The sequence below is a fragment of the Pseudophryne corroboree genome, chromosome 3 (genome assembly GCF_028390025.1).
Source record: "Pseudophryne corroboree isolate aPseCor3 chromosome 3, aPseCor3.hap2, whole genome shotgun sequence".
In the NCBI taxonomy this organism is placed as follows: Eukaryota; Metazoa; Chordata; class Amphibia; order Anura; family Myobatrachidae; genus Pseudophryne; species Pseudophryne corroboree.
In genome coordinates this window covers 309,938,656-309,950,742 of record NC_086446.1, presented here as the reverse complement: position 1 = coordinate 309,950,742, position 12,087 = coordinate 309,938,656, and the positions used below count along the sequence as shown (strand labels likewise).

General features: G+C 43.3%; 1 protein-coding gene across 1 annotated transcript in view; it reads left to right on the top strand.

Annotated features, from left to right (window-relative positions):
* The first annotated feature begins 3,903 nt into the window (after nucleotides 1-3,903).
* The window catches only part of ZNF385C (zinc finger protein 385C), a 563,435-nt gene continuing 555,251 nt past the window's right edge, over nucleotides 3,904-12,087 (top strand). The window contains exon 1 of the mRNA XM_063959413.1: nucleotides 3,904-4,062. The gene's annotated coding sequence lies outside the window, so the exon portion shown is untranslated. The remainder of the gene's footprint in view (nucleotides 4,063-12,087) is intronic.

Sequence of the window (12,087 nt, the reverse complement as noted above, 5' to 3'; positions counted from 1 at the left end):
AATCTTGGATTGGTTGTACTTCCCTCCCTGGTGCTATCAGGTGAGTATTATCGTTGATAATAACACTGTAAGAACAATAATTTTCAAGAAATCTAAAACCAAATTCAAATCCTAACCAAAACACCTGGGGGCGGATTTTCCAAAACATGAGTGTCCACGCACATCTCTAACTGTAAGTATAGAATATATATTACATGTGGCTTTAATATAAGTTAATAGCAACTAAGTCCTGCCCACCCAGTGGCGGATTTAGCGGGGGGCGATCAGGGCGAACGCCCCCCCTACATATACCGGCAGCGGGATGGAGGCCGGGTCCCGCTGCGGTATTGGGAACGGGTTGGAGAGCGGTGCAGCGCGGCGGCGGACGAGGAGAGAGAGGAGCGTCCTGACGCGCGTACAGTGACCTCTGATCTGAGCACGCCCCCTCCTTCCTGTACGCGCGTCAGGAGGACGCTCTCTCTCTGTCTTCGTCCTCCGCCTCGCTGCACCGCTCGGCACCCGTTCCCAATATCGCGGCGGGACCCGGCCTCCATCAATGATTAGGTGTGTGTGTGTGTCCCATTTCTCCCCCCTCCTCTCTTCTCCCGGCATTATGTCCCTGCATTCTGTTGCCTCATTCAGCGTGCTATAATGTGCACTTCGGCTCATACAGTGTGCTATAACATTGGCTCATACAGTGTGCTATAACATTGGCTCATACAGTGTGCTATAACATTGGCTCATACAGTGTGCTATAACATTGGCTCATACAGTGTGCTATAACATTGGCTCATACAGTGTGCTATAAAGTGAATTTTGGCTCATACAGTGTGCTATAACATTGGCTCATACAGTGTGCTATAACGTTGGCTCATACAGTGTGCTATTACGTTGGCTCATACAGTGTGCTATAACGTTGGCTCATACAGTGTGCTATAAAGTGAATTTTGGCTCATACAGTGTGCTATAAAGTGAATTTTGGCTCATACAGTGTGCTATAAAGTGAATTTTGGCTCATACAGTGTGCTATAATGTGCACTTCGGCTCATACAGTGTGCTATAACATTGGCTCATACAGTGTGCTATAACGTTGGCTCATACAGTGTGCTATAAAGTGAATTTTGGCTCATACAGTGTGCTATAAAGTGAATTTTGGCTCATACAGTGTTGTATAAAGTGAATTTTGGCTCATACAGTGTGCTATAACGTTGGCTCATACAGTGTGCTATAAAGTGAATTTTGGCTCATACAGTGTGCTATAACGCTGGCTCATACAGTGTGCTATAACGTTGGCTCATACAGTGTGCTATAATGTGAATTTCAGCTCATACAGTGTGCTTCAATGTTGAATTTCTTTGTAAGAATATCCTTGTGTCTATCCCATGCATGTTTAAATTGCCCTACTGTCTTATCCTCTACCACCCCTGATGGAAGGAATGGCGATTTGGCAGTCTGTATCACCAGTGCGCAGGGTTCTCTCCACTAACTGGCAACATTTTATTAGTAATGGCAACAATAGGAAATTTTAGAAGCGAACGGGAAGGGCATTACTAAGTGGGAGGGGCTATGATTAGGGGGAGGAGTTATAATTCTTAAACCGCCCCCCCTAAAAGTTAAGTCTAGATCCGCCACTGTGCCCACCCCCAATCACATCACTGCTTTCTTGTACTGACTATAGAGCGTATCTGTCAATTGGATCTTAGATTAGTTGGTGTGGAGGGAAACATTAAAAATCTCCACCTGTATTGTGTATAATGATTCAATTTAAATACTTTAAGTTACTTCTGTTCCCACTGTTTCTGTAGATGAGCCCTTGTATTTTCTCTTCCACTGCCATTTTCTTTCAAGCAACAAAAAGGTACTTACTGATATTGCGGGTGGGAGATGTAGGGGGTGTAGTGCAGTGAGTTGCATGATCACTACCCTGCTACTAATACCCCTTTCACACCGCACAAATAACCTGGTATTAACCTGGTATATTGCCGATTAGTAGACGTGCGTCGTTGTGCGATGGGAAAGGGGTCACTGCCAAATTCCCAGGTCGCCTGACCCGATAATTCAACCCAGGAATAAAGAAGGGTTATTCCTGGGTTTAATACCGGGTCAGGTGCAGTGTTGCCAGGCTGATGCGACCCAGGACCCGTTCACAGTGGCATATTGCCAGGTCGGGAAGCCAATGCCGGATCCCATCCGGGAGGACCCGTTTCTAATTCCCGAGTGGGACCCGGCATTGTGATCTGAAAGCGGTATGAGCAATTGGGTGGCAAGGCTACAAAGATGCAGTTCACCGCAAATCTCATCATCAAGATCCTGGACGTGGGAGCCTGGTTTATTCTCTGGGAGAGCTCCCTGAAATGTGTGAGCTTCCCAGACATTCTGGGAAAGTAGGCAAGCCAGCATGATAAAAATATACAGCCAGTATGTTAACTGCATCCCAAAAATATAAGCAAGTGTCCAAGGCCAGACCGTACCGGGCTGGCAACAGATGTAGAAGGCTATTTTTTTCCTGTTCTGCATGCAAAATCAGGCAGTACAATCACAGCTTGCAGTAACATACAAGAATTGCACAGATTTTCATCCTTTGGGGATGATACAGAGTTGGATGTAAGAGCATTTTGTTAGTACAAATTGTATTTTGTCATACTGTACTGTACTGTACATGCACACAAGAAAATGACCACACATGTGGGTTTGGCTGCATTTTGCGCTATCACTCCATACGCTTTCAGAGGCAGGTGTTCTCACGTCAAAAAAAATTATCAAAATTAAATTATTAGAATTGCAAGTCTGACGATGCCATCAGAACTTAGAGCCACAGGTTGCTAGCACCTGTGAATAAATGGGGGTTAAAAATGGTAGATCATGCCTTTACAATTAGCAGCTCTGGAGCAAAAGATTCATAATACACATATAATTTTGATGCATCCACTGTAATGTAAGTGGCACATGTGAATGATCACTGTTATTGGGGAACCGGAAATAAGAATATGGTAAGCAGACAGTATGGAGCCCAGAAGAATCCTGCAAACTGGAATTATCGATTTATTTGTATTATACTTCAACAGGTGAACTGAAATCCACAGTGAGCAATTATTGTGGTATTAAGGAACAAGAGAACATATAATCAATATTCATGCACTGTGTTTATATCCCATTAAATTCAGATGCCAATAACATTCATATTAATCTATACAGATCAGTGATCTTTTTAAGATTTTATGTTTTTTTTTTTTTTTTTTGTCCAGTGTACATAACTAAATATAAAACTCTTTAAAAAGATCACTGTTCTTTATAGGAAAATATGTTTTTAAGCTGATGATGGAATGCATCACCCCTCCACTTTTACCAGGTGTAGTAGACACTTGTGCTGTATGTACTCCAGCATAATCAGTAATCGTGATAGAGGGTGTTTACATGTCACCTAGATGCCCAATATGATGCAATTATGTACTAAAACTGCAGTGTAATAACAGGTTTTATTATCTAAGAGGAGCTGCATTCCTTGTGTCAGGCAGCCCAATCACAACATTCTGTACATATATGTGTATATATATACACATATATACACACACATACATACACACACACACACACACACACACACACACACACACACACACACACACACACACACACACACACACACACACACACACACACACACACACACACACACACATATATACCCACCCATATATGTGCAGGCAGTGACACCCCACAGTGGCTACCCCATAAGTGCTCTCTATGAAGTGTGCCCCCCTGTCCTGGGTACCATGCAGCACACATGCTGTCCTTGGCATGCGGTCAGTGCTCCAGGCCAAGTGTAACGCTCACAGGCTGTGTGTGTGGCTGCTAGCTGGAGTGTCTCAGGTAGCGGACGGAGCAGCGGCCCCTCCCAGTCTCCTCCTTACAGGCGGCCCCCAGCGCTACCGCTGCCCGTCTGCACTGCCCGTGTGAGAGGAGACGGTGCCTGGCGGAGTACGGCGTGTAGCGGGCTGCGTGTGTGGCTGGCAAGCTGGGCGGCAGGTTGTGTGTGCGCGGACACTTCTCAGGGAGGGCTGAGGACATAGCATCTGGAAGCAGGTGAGTGGCACATGTGTGCTGCTGCCATTATGTACTGTAATACATTAGTATTACAAGTTCCATCCACCTTTATGATCTGTCCAGTCACCAAGTTTGTTTACTATATTTATGCCATGTAAAATGTGATATCCATGAGTAGTTCCACTTAGCTGACCTGAACTAAATAATCACACTCCTCTAATGTTAATACATGTATAATTAATATCACCTATAAAATGTATCTGTACCAGTGAGTTTTAATGTCATAAGTTAAAATAAATCAGGTAAGAAGACACTGCTACTGAAGTATTATAAATGTGTCCTATAGGAAAATATGGATCCACTATTGTTGATTATTATGGATATTAGAAGTCACCCGTGATCTTTAATTTTGTATTGTCAAAGAGTGTCTCATGTACTTGTTATGCCTGTATCATTAACAGTATCTATCTATCTATCTATCTATCTATCTATCTATCTATCTATCTATCTATCTATCTATCTATCTATCTATCATCTATCTAAGCATGTTTTTCTAGATCTCACAAGAATACAACTGTGACAGGTTATAAATGAGTTTGCTATTATCTGATTTATCAGAATTGAGGTAAACCATCGACTTGAAATTAGAGCTAAATCTGATGGAGACTGGTATAAGGGACAGATGATCTATGTTATAATGGAAGTGCTGGAAGGAGCTTTTACAGCTTTTTGACAATTTTAGTTTTTTAAATAATAATTTCAGGGGCAGAGAGTTGGTTACAAACACTTCCAGTGTAACCTAGAAGAACACACTGCAATTCTTGTTCTATATTTGTAAAGTATTTGGTTCTATAATAGAAAAAAAATAGTTTATCTTGAAATACAATTTGAATGTAGTTATCTGTAGTGATACCTAGGACAGAACGTCAGACTCCTGTGTGGTGTGTTGTCATTGTGCGGAGATGACTTGCTATAGGAAACTAGTGGATGAAGAAAATTTTCTGAATTACATCGAACTTCTTTTGACATTCATTTATTCATGAATTAGCCCTTGTCACTTCAAAAGGGAGTGTGCGCTATGCATACACCAACCTTTGTGTAAGCTAATGTTTTCTTTTGGTCCCTGAAGACCAAACATTTGTGACTCCCATGCTGCAGACTCAGCCAGGAGCTGGGATGTTAAGCTATACTTTACACCACTACAGAATATGTTCCCTTAATGTGAGTGATGCATTACACCCTTGGACAAATTGCAGCTAGAGGCTCTTTCTTCCTGATAGAATGAATTACCCTCAATTTAGGTTCACAGTCAGAAAACAGCCCGCTCTCTGTCTGAAGCCTTTCTTAATGTAAGTAATGCGCATTGGCAGTAATTCAAAAATCAGACCGTTTTTGTTAGCACTTTAGGAGATTTCTGATCAAATAGCTTCATTTATAACAATTTTTCTTCTTTTACTCCCATTTGTGTGGTTCCTAAAGCATGCAAGAGAGAGTACTTTTTATTTTTGTGTAGTGCTGATTTATATTCTAGGGCTAGTAATTAATATGAAGCTGTACAGAAGGGAAGTGTATTTCAGAGAGATGAATACTATGGGTAAGATTCATTGCTCTCAAGAAGGTGGGAGGTGAGCAAGCTATATTTAACTTTAGTGAAGGGATCTTAAAAGTGGGTGTACTACGATATACTGACGCCGGGATCCCGTCCGCCGGAATGCCGACAGCAGGGCGAGCACAAAAGAGACCCTTGCGGGCTCGCTACGCTCGCCATGCTGTGGGCACGGTGGCACGCCACACGCCTTATTCATCTTCCAGGGGTGTCATGGAGGGAGAATAGTTGTCGGTATCCCGGCGCTGGTGTGCAGAGCACCGAGATTCCAACAACCGGGATATCGAGTGCCTCCCCTTAAAAGTAATAAGGTCGCAATAGATGTGCGAAATATCCAAAGTACAGATGTCTTGGAAGAGAATTTAGTGTATGCATCCATATATAGGGTGCTTTTTATCAAAGCTTGGAGAGAGATAACATTGTGAGAGATAAAGTACCAACCAATGAGCTCCTATTTACATGTTACAGGCTGTGGGGGTGATGCATCATCGCTTGGAGAGTGATAAAATGGAGAAAGAAAAAGCACCAGCCAATCAGGTCCTAGCTGCCATCTCACCAGTGGTGCAAGTAGAAATATTTTCTTATGGGTACTGAGTGACAAAAACGGGCGTGGCCATGTGTTGTGATGGGGCGGGGCCACATGCTGCTAGTGGGAGTGGCTACATGACACTAGCGGCGTGGACACATGACACAGACCCTTTTTTCGGGGATTCTGGAGGCAAGGCTAAAAATATATAGCAATGCCTCCAGTATAATATAAATATATAGTGATACCTTCAGTATAATAGAAATATATGTAATGCCCCCAATTTAACAACAATATATAGTAATGCCTCCATTATAACAGGAAAATACAACCACTGTCGCACTCCCAGTAACCCTGACAAAGTGGGAGGAGCCGTCATGCTGCCAATCACCATGGTCTTGTTGCTTTTTTGCACATTATAATTGTGGTAATGTCAAAGTGTATGATAGGTGGTACTGCGTACCCGCTGCCAAATTCTTATGGGTACTCCGTACCCGAGCGTACCCGCATACTTGCACCACTGCATCTCACAGACTGTGTTTGAAAAATGGCAGTTAGGAGCTGATTGGCTGGTACTTTTTCACTCTCCATTTGATCACTTTCCGAGTGATGATGCATCTGGCCCTTAGTGTCTGCTTACACAAACGCTTCAGTGACACGCCTGTGACAGTCCTATAACATGCCCATAAGATGGACCATCTTCATTCGTTTGAATAGTCACATCTCAAGAACGCCCAATACAGAACAGTACTGTGCGTCTTTGACGCTGTATATTTGGGATGCATGCACGGTGCAACTTAGGTGCAATAAAAAATAAATTGCTCAACTACATCCAAAACTGACGTAGCATGCCGCAGAATCAGGCCCAAAGTCTTGTAGCCTGACACCTGCAGCAAATGATAATAATACTAATAATAATCCCACCCCTTAACTTAGTGGATGCAGCATTTTGTGGGCTCAATCAATATTCATGAGAATACACGTCGCATTTCAATAAGAACGAATATCAACATGTCTCTTCTACTTCAGTGGTGTCAGCAGTTCCTGATGAATTACTAATTTGTTGGTCCAGCCATCTGTGTAGTGACAGATGTATGTTTTGGTAGTTTGTCTGACCTACATGCAGTGCCATAAAATGCCCCCTACATCATCCCCTTGCCCTTCTTCAACTCTTTCTTTGAGTATTCTCTCTGCTGATTCCTATTTCTTTCTTCTTCATCTTTGTCATATCTGTTGGTGAGTCCTATTGGCTCCTCCTCCCGCACCGGGACATCATGATGTCATGTTCGCTGAAAAAGCAGAGAAAACACATGAGTAACATAACAAATGGGAGTAGTCTGTTTTTCGAGTAATTAGAACAAGCACTTGGCTTCCAAAAATAACCGTTTTTAGAGAAGGCTTAGCATGCACATAGAATTTGAATGATTATCTTAAAAGCTATTTCTTTTTCTATTTATTTCCAATATTGTTTATTATTCTCTTATTTTATGTATAAACTGCCAACATATTAATTAGCGCTGTACATTGAGGGGATCATGACACAAATAAATAAAATATGATGACATGAAACTGAAGGTAAAGATGGCCCTGGCCAAATTAGCTTATAATCTTTTGTGTAAAATCCCATTTCTGTGCAGGCAATTAAATGTTGCCCTTGTAGTAAACACACGGCAGTCATCATCATAGCTGATTTTTTTTTTTTGTGCAAAACAAGGTTAAATATGTTATGTTACACAAATACCGCTTTCACATCGCAAGTGCAGGTGGCACCCGGGAATTGTACACTGGTCCTTCCTGGGTGCGACCCGCATGAAACCCCTTTCAGACTGGCAATGCGACAGGCAATATACTGAGTCTGGTTGCCGTCGGGGTTAGGGACGGAGGCGGCGGTGGTGTCATCAGGGGACGAGTGCGGAGTCGGCGCTTGGAGATGAGATCATCTCCATGCCGCCTCTCCATACTGAGACCTGGGTTACCCATTCACACCACACCTGACCCGGGAATAACCCTGCTTTATTCCTGGGTAGAAATACCGGGTCAGACGACCCGGGAATTCAGGACTTAACCCCTTTCACACCGCACATTGTCCTGCGTCGTCCCGGCAATATATCGGGTTAGTTGTGCAGTGCGAAAGGGGTAAAATTGCGATTTTCCAGATGTTGTATAATGTTTGCCAGATCATGCTATTGGTTTTAGTTCTATAGTTCTTAGTTCACCAAATGCTCCTAATCCGCTTTTCACTGATAATCTCTGTCTGAAAAAGAAACTAGGAAAAATGAAGCAGCGTGTGTCAGAGAATACAGGATAGTTCACTGACTGGGGCTCATGTATAGTTTAACATGTGTCCAACTTTCATGTGAATAATTCCTTTGTCTAATACCCCTTTCACAACTCACAAATAACCTGGTATCGTACCTGTATATTGCCAGGTCGACACAGGTCGCTGTGTGGTGTGAAAGGCCCATGGCGAATTCCGAGGTCACCTGACCCGGTAATTTAATGCTGGAATAAAGCAGTGTTATTTCCGGGTTGAATACCAGGTCAGTGGCAGTGTGAACGGGTTGCCGGATCGATGCTACCCGGGACCCGTTTGCTACATAGGGAGAGGCAGCGCGGAGATGAGCTGATTGCCCAGGGCCGCCCACGCCCCTGGTGCCGACTCCGCCCTCCACCGCTATGGCAACCCGACCCGGCATATTGCCAGGTCTGGGAGCCAGTTGTTAGGGTCAAATTCCGGGTCCTATCTGGTAAGGACCCATTTCCAATTATCGGGTGGGACCCGGCACTTGCGATGTGAAAGGGGTATTATTGTGCATACGTAGTACATGCACAGCACAGTACATGGAATGCAATAATTAGCTAAGTAGCCACCGCATTCCCCTATGCACGCATGCCCTCTGACATGACACCTTGCACTAGGTACCAGGGATGTGAGGTAAATGGCTCAAGAGGCACTGGCTAGTACCAGAGCCAGATTTACACACAATATATGAGCCCAAGGGTGCATGTGGGCATTATACACAGGTGCAGCAGTATATACTGCTTGAAATTTGGTGAGTTTTGATGAGGTGTGGAAAAGATAAGCCCTGCCTCCCCTGCCATAGACTTTTTACTCCAGAGTTTTGATTATAAAAATTATAAGAATAATACAAAGAAGAGATTTCTAATATAATCTTTGTATTTTTCATATACTTTATACAGTCAAAACTCTGGCGTATACATTAGTATAACAGGAAAGGCTCTGCCTCACATCACCGCACGTCACTGCTAGGTACTATGGGGCATATTTATTTAGCCCGGATTAAAGAAAATTATGCAGAAACTACAGTTTCTGTATAGAGCTATATATCACTTGTATGTAACAACAGCCTAATGCAGGAGATTTCACAGACATCTTCTGCAAAAGGCTAACTAGCACTGTAGATAACAGTCCCCATTAACTCCTCCAATGTGCCGGGACGTATTTCACAGGGACATCACCTTATTGAAAGCAGTGACCCTGTAGAAACTGTAAGAACATAGCCAGGTCATTCATGAAAAAAATGTCTATATCCTCTGCGATATAAACTGGGGGAAAAAATGCGTCCCCTAATGCCCTACTCCTGGATTTATCACTTAATTTATTATAGCAGTCACCCATGTTAAAAACATGCTTCTCCTCCATGAATTAGTTCAACACAGGAAAATACAATTGTAAATTAAGTGGCAAGTCCAGGAACAGAGCATTGTGTATCTCAGAGGTTCCCAAACATGGTCCTCAAGGCACCCCAACAGTTCAGGTTTTAAGTATATCCATGGTTCATCACATGGTTAAATCAAATTGACTGAGGTACTAATTAAGTCACCTGTGGCCAAGCATGGATATACTTAAAACCTGTAACGTTACACAGTGCCTTGAGTACTGTGTTTGGGAACCTCTGGTGTACGTAGTAGAAGAGTTGCGTCTGGAGAGGTGGAAATGGGGCATGCGATTGCACCTGAAGTATAGTAATGGTGTGCAAACAGATGCGTCTTTTACCGAGTAGGCCATCTCTCTATATACACCTGTTGCCATTCGTATCTCTTGCAAATTAAAATATCTGTTCTGCCACTGATCGTAATCAGCTCAAAGCTTTGCAGTATTACTGTACAAGATGAAAATGAAAATAATGATAAAGGCACCCTCCAAATGAACCCAAGCACCTACTGTACATGAGAAAGCAGCTGATTGGCTATTTAAGTACAGACCCCCCCGACCCCCAAAACTAGGACAAGAATAAACTTAATTTTGTCAATGAACTTTAATTCTAAAATGCATCAATGATATAGTCATGTACTGTACATCCTGAAAGAGCCAATCTGAGCTTTCTCACACTGTAATCAGACAAAGTAGACATGTTTTATGGTTTACTTGCAGTCATTCATATGTATATTGTAGTGTAGGTGGGTTTTTTTTCTCCTCAGGGAGCAGCAAACGCAAGCAGATTGTAGCTGTCAGGGCTTGCTGGGATTGTCGGGTCCTGGTTGGGTTGGGATATGGGATGCCGACCCCAGTATTCCGACTGCCATAATCTCAACAGTGGCGTGCAGCTGAATTTACCCTAACCCTCCTCCTAACCCTAACTCTAAAATCGGATGGCGGGATTTTCCCCTAAAAATTCTACACAGCCCTATACTAGACAACATGGATTGGATATCCCTACAGCCAGGGAGACAAATGGAAAAATTTATTTTTATTATGAACAGGAAAATCATAGGCAAACACGAGGGGAAGGGGTTCTAGTTGCCTGGAAACCCCCCTCTCTAGCCCACACCATGCCCACTATAACAATTTTATATAATACAATTTTACTAGAGCTGCATGTTTTAAAGATCTCCTTAGTATTACAAATAAAATAATTGGTACCACCGGTTTATCTCTTGAAATGTGTCTGCCAGTAATTGCTACACGTGTCCACCAATTAGGAGATCTGTAAAACATGTAAAAGCATGGTGTACTTTTGCACAGTGCTGTATATACAGTACTAGCACACATTGGTGGTCATTCCGAGTTGATCGCTCTCTAGCTGCATTTAGCAGCAGTGCACACGCTAGGCCGCCACCCTCTGGGAGTGTATTTTAGCTTAGCAGAAGTGCGAACGAAAGATTAGCAGAATTGCTACTAAAAAATTTCATGCCGTTTCTGAGTAGCTCCAGACCTACTCCTATCTTGCGATCACTGCAGTCAGTTTAGTTCCTGGTTTGACGTCACAAACACGCCCTGCGTTCGGCCAGCCACTCCTGCGTTTTTGCCTGGCACGCCTGCGTTTTTTAGCACACTCCCTGAAAACGCTGAGTTGCGCCCAGAAACACCCACTTCCTGTCAATCATACTATGAACACTGGAGCGACTGAAAAACGTCGCTCGAGCCTCTCTAAAACTACAAAGTTTTGTGTGCGCATAATTGCCGTTTTTTCACTTAATCACTGCGCTGCGAAAAACGGTAGTGAGCGATCAACTCGGAATGACCACCATTGAGTCTTATACAGTACCAGTACACATTGGGCCTCATTCTGAGTTGCATGTTAAGCCGATAAGCACGCAGTTGGTCGACGTTACACTTTGCATGTATGCCGATTATTACCACATGGAGACATTGAACAAATTTGGATGCAGGGAGTGTGGATTTTAGTTGGTGTTACTGAGAGGTAACAAGGGACGCGTGCATATTGCTGACAGTGGCTGCATCTAAAGACTCATAACCACTCACGCAGTAAGCCATACTCAGACAGAAAAAATGCACTTGCCTTAGGGTAGTGCAACATTCGATAGTTTTTCCGATAGTCAATAGACACATAAAGATGGATTTCCACAGGTGCAAGGTGCTAGATGTGGGCATTTCAGTTTTACAGCCATCGGCCGAGGCATTAGCCTAGAGACGGTCCTGTGGCAGAAGACGCAGCCGCTCCTGTGT